Source organism: Hevea brasiliensis, chromosome 18 (genome assembly GCF_030052815.1).
Source record: "Hevea brasiliensis isolate MT/VB/25A 57/8 chromosome 18, ASM3005281v1, whole genome shotgun sequence".
Taxonomy (NCBI): Eukaryota; Viridiplantae; Streptophyta; class Magnoliopsida; order Malpighiales; family Euphorbiaceae; genus Hevea; species Hevea brasiliensis.
Genome location: NC_079510.1, coordinates 33,019,658 through 33,025,286, shown reverse-complemented (window position 1 = coordinate 33,025,286; position 5,629 = coordinate 33,019,658). Strand labels below are relative to the sequence as shown.

The 5,629-nt window shown below is 36.1% G+C and overlaps 1 pseudogene; it reads left to right on the top strand.

Moving 5' to 3' along the window:
• Positions 1 to 1,027: 1,027 nt before the first annotated feature.
• Positions 1,028 to 5,364, top strand: LOC110664099 (ABC transporter B family member 15-like; annotated as a pseudogene).
• Positions 5,365 to 5,629: the final 265 nt, after the last annotated feature.

Sequence of the window (5,629 nt, the reverse complement as noted above, 5' to 3'; positions counted from 1 at the left end):
GTTTATAGTTGCAAATACTAGCAAACCAAGTAGCTGTTGCTTGAGGACACCAGAAAAGAGAATGTTCTATTGATTCAATTTGCATAGTTCAGATAGAGTAGAAAGGGTTTGAGAGAATGCCCCTTTTGGCTAAATTTTCTTTGGCTGGCAATGCACTTTTCAAGGCTCTCCAAATGAAAACTTTGATCTTTGGCTAAAGAGAAAGATTCCAAGCATGGTTCCAAATGTTGGGAGGGATAAAAGGAGAGTTAGAAGGCCTCCCCCATCTTTTTCCTGGCCAATTTTGTCGCCAGCAGCTTGTACCTTGATCTAACTATATATTTCCCTAATTTCTCATAGTGCCAAATTTTCTCATCTTTATTACCAAACAGGCCCATAGGCATAGCCTAGATTGCTCTAGCTTCTTCTTGGGAGAATAACTCTACACTCAAATCTATTCTCCATTGAAGATCAACATGGTTTATTAAGTTAGTAACCAAACTAACATTTGGAGGGCAGTGTTACAGTCTAGTTACTCTAAATCTGGAAGAAATCAAACCAAATTAAAGTATCAAAACCATCTCCTTTATTAGATCGATGCCCCTCCTTAAGAATGCTTTTCCCTTCCAATAAACTCTTCCAAATCCATGAACCTCTCCTAGTCGAACCCGAAGCTTGCCAAAAGGAGGTATGCGAAAAATATAGGCCTTTTAAAATTTTTGCCCATAGACTCTCTAGATTTTCAAGAAGCCTTCAAGATTGCTTGGCTAGATAGGCTAAATCAAGAAGTTCAAAGCCTCGGAATCCCATTCTACCTTGACATTTAGGGATAGCAGCTTTGCTCCAGCTAACCTAATGCAACTTCAAATCCTTAATTGACTTCCCCCACCAAAAATTGGCTGCCATTTTATTCAGATGAGAGTAGAACTATTTAGGGAACTTGAGGATGGCCATTGAGTAGGTAGGAATGGCACTCAACACATACTTGACTAGAGTTTCCCTACCTGCTTGAGATAAGAGTTTTAGCATCTAAGCTAAAGTCTTGGACATGACTTTTTCTTTAATGAAGTTCAATGCCTGCATTTTAGATCTTCCCCATAAGGTAAGAAGACCAAGGTACTTATCTTCTGTGTTCATTTCCCTCACTTGAAATAAGTTAAGAATCTGCCTCTTTAAATTCTAATGAACCTTTTTGCTAAAAAAAACACTGGATTTATGAAAGTTGACCTAATCTATGGATGAAACTTAGGATGGCTGAGGCTTCAATTCTTGTAGCTCTTCCAAATAATAAAGTATCATTAGCAAATAGAATATGAGAAATAGCTAGAGCATTTCTAGCCACCTTGAAGCCTTTGATCATACTCTCCCTTTTAGCTTGAGCAAGAAGACATGAATGAGTTAGAGATATAAAAAGAAATAAGTATGGAGACAAGGGATCTCCATATCTTAAGCCTCTGGATGGAGAAAAAGAAGTTGAAGGTGCACCATTCACTATAATAGAAAAATTCATTGTGGTTACACATTGCATAATCCACTAAATCCATTGAGCTGCAAACTTAAACTGCAATAGAATTTTTTGGATAAAGGACCATTCCACTTGATCGTGTGCTTTGTGCATATCTAGTTTAATGGCCATAGCATGTGATTTACTATTAGCAATTTTAAGATGATGGAAAGCCTTATGAGCAGTTGTAATATTATCCTAAATAACTCTTAAGGTATAAAGGCAACTTGATCATTAGAGATTAAATTAGCCATTAAAGGTTTGAGCCTATTAACAATAATCCTGGAGATCATCTTATATGAGAAATTATATAGGTTGATATGCCTTTATTGATTCAAATTAACAGGGCTTTTACATTTTGGTATAAGCACAATGTTGGTTCTATTCCATTCTCTCAAAATGTAAACAGGAAAAAAAAAATTTTTTTACGGGCTTACATAGATAAGTTCCTACAAAATCCTAGTATTATTGGTAGAATACTCTAGAAAAGCCATAAAGTCCTAGAGCTTTTAACCCTCCCAGGTCAAACACTACCTTATTTATTTCTTCATTAAGAACAGGAGCAAGGAGGCTTTCATTCATCTCACTGGAGACTACACGAGGAGCAAGACTAGCCGCTTCTTCCTCCCCACTAGTACTATTACAACTATACATTCTCTGAAAAAAGGATGCTGCTTCCTATTGATGTCTTGTTCCGCTTCTATCCAATTGTCATCACTTCTTTGGAGCTTAATAATAGAATTCCCTACTCTTCTTTGAATGGTAGTTAAATGGAAAAATCTTGTATTTCAGTCCCTTTTCAATAGCCCGTGGACTCGTGACTTTTATTTCCAGTGAGGCTTGCAACATATAAAGTGCATGACAGATATTATTACTTTATACTAAAATGGGGGGACATTTTTACTGTTTTTAAAAATAGTAAAAATACAATTTTACCCCATTCTAGCATCTTCTTTTAATGATCTCAAACTCTGTGATAGTGAGGTAGCTAAATAGAAAATTATGGGCCAAGAAATTGAAATATTAACAGGGATAACCATTGGACCTCAATTTGAAGTCCAAGCTTATTACTGTACATTTTCAGCGTTAGTTCTATCAGGCCTTGAGACTACGAGGTAACTTGTTTTCTCAATTAATAATAATATTAAATAATTTATATATTGGGTTAGGCATGGAAAAAAAAAAAGGTAAAATATTTAATTTAACCCTTATTGAGGAAGTTTAATTTAGTTAATTTTTAATTTCTTGTTCAAATTAGCCCCAAAGTTTCATTTTAAGTTTAATTGAGTCCAAAAATTAAAATTTATGATTAAATTTTTTGATTTTTTTATTTAAATAAAAATTAAGAAGTTTAACTTCTTAATTTTTGAATTAAATTTATTGATTTTTTTATTTAAGTCTAAAAATTAAGAAGTTTAACTTCTTAATTTTTGAATTAAATTTATTGATTTTTTTATTTAAGTCTAAAAATTAAGAAGTTTAATTTTTTGATTTTTTTTATTATATTGAGCTTAAATTAAAATTTTTTAATTAAATTAGATAAAAAATAAAAAATAAGCTAAATTAAACTTGTTCAAATAAGTGTATGGATATAATTAAGTTTTAAGAAAAAAAATAATAGTTAAGCTAGGTTCAGCCCTTGATAAAAATATATCTAAAATCGGAAGATACAGATAAATATTTTCAAATTTTGTTTAAAAATTTTTCCAAAATGGGGATCATGCAAACCGGACACGCCCACTGGACAAAGGGGATAAAAAAGTGAGATATTTTGGATTATTATCTATCTTAAATGCACTACTAAAATAATAAGTAAAAAATTTAATAAATAAAAAATCTTAAAAAATTTCATAAAAATTGAAAATTATTTAAAAAAAAGAAAAATTAAGAAGCTGCATAAGGAGAAGCTCCTTAAATATGCCGACGTTTATTTTTAATTCAATCTTAATATATGAACTAGTCGAATCTCTATGAGGCAATATTCTCATTGATCATCAACATAGTTCAGCATTACAATTTTGCATATATGGGTGAGTACTTGACTAAGGGGATAAGGGAGAGGATGCTTTCAAAGATACTCACTTTTGAAGTTGGCTGGCTTGATCAAGATGAGAATTCAAGTGGTGCAATTTGCTCTAGACTGGCCAAAGATGCCAATGTGGTACGTATTTTTTTTATTTATATTTGCTATCTTATTCGTATTTACTATAAAAATTAATAGCATCACCATTGATTAGCCAAGCAAGCTTTGTCTGTTAGTTTAATTATGCTACGTTGTTAATTCTTATCTATACAATACAAAAGAGATCACAATACAAATTTTATACTTGTGGTCTGAGTATGCATTTTTGTTCATGGGCAGGTGAGAAGTCTAGTGGGTGACCGAATGGCTCTTGTAGTACAAACAGTCTCAGCAGTAACCATAGCCTGCGCAACCGGCCTTCTCATTGCTTGGAGGCTTGCTGTTGTGATGATAGCAGTCCAACCTCTCATTATTGTCTGTTATTATACCAGGCGTGTACTACTTAAAAGCATGTCCCAGAAGGCCATTAAAGCTCAAGATGAAAGCAGCAAGCTCACAGCAGAGGCCGTGTCCAACCTCCGAACCATCGCCGCCTTCTCTTCCCAAGATCGAATCCTTAAAATGCTCGAAAAAGCCCAAGAAGGCCCACAGAGAGAAAGCATCCGACAATCATTGCTCGCGGGTGTTGGGCTCGGCACCTCTCAAAGCCTAATTTCATTCACTTGGGCCCTTGATTTTTGGTATGGTGGAAAGCTCATTTCCAAAGGCTACATTTCAGCAAAAGACCTATTTGAGGTTTTCTTGGTCTTGATAAGCGCAGGCCCTGTCATAGCCGAAGCTGGAAGCATGACCACTGGCCTAGCCAAGAGCTCGGATGCTGTTGGGTCTGCCTTCCCCGTGTTGGACCGGTGCACAAAAATTGAGCCCGAAGACCCCAATGGATTCAAGCCCGAAACAATAATGGGCCACGTGGAGCTACGAGATGTGGACTTTGTATATCCAGCTAGGCCTGATGTGATTATCTTTAAACACTTCTCAATCAAAATTGAAGCAGGGAAATCAACGGCATTGGTGGGCCAAAGTGGGTCTGGAAAATCAACCTTCATTGGGTTAATTGAGAGATTTATGATCCAATCAGGGGTATGGTGAAAATTGACGGTCGTGATATCAAGTCATATAACTTGAGATCATCGAGAAAGTACATTGCTCTAGTAAGTCAAGAACCCACATTATTTGCTGGAACCATAAAGGAAGACATTGTGTATGGTACATCAGATAAGAATGATGAATCAGAAATCATCGAAGCCGCAAGGCAAGGCAGCCAGTGCTCATGATTTCATTGCAGGATTGAAAGATGGATATGACACGTTGTGTGGGGACAGGGGAGTGCAGCTATCAGGTGGGCAGAAGCAGCGTATTGCAGTAGCCCGCGCAATACTGAAAAATCCTGCAATGTTGCCATTGGGTGAGGCAACCAGCAAGCTTGATAGTCAATCAGAAAAGGTGGTGCAAGATGCGTTGGAATGTGTGATGGTTGGGAGAACAACTGTAGTTGTAGCTCATAGGCTAAGTACTATACAGTACTGTGATCTTATTGCCGTATTGGACAAAGGACAGGTGGTAGAGCCGGGGACTCACTCATCCTTGTTGGCAAAGGGACCAACTGGAGCTTACTTCTCATTGGTAAGCCTTCAAAGGACCTCAGATAACAGCAGCACATGATAACAGGAGCTTACTTCTGATTAATGCAGAAAGGGTTTATTTAAGTTAGCTGGCAGCTTTGTAATTAGTTTTTAGTTGAATCTAGGTCCTCGTAGTTATTATTGGGCTATGCCTTGGTCTGCTGTAATTAGTTTTTCTGTGGCATTAGCTAATCTTGCAAGTTTATATGTAAATTATATTATAATAATTGCTGAGAATGTCAATAACTAACAACCAGTTCCAGCCTTTGGATGGAAATATCAAAAGTCACACAATGAACTCTCATTACCAAAATGCACCAACTGAGCCCGATTGTGAACTCTCATTACCAAAATGCACCAACTGAGCCCAATGTACTCTCTCCTTCCAACCTGTGACATGAAGAACACAACATTTGATAGAGAATTTTGGATAACAAGTAC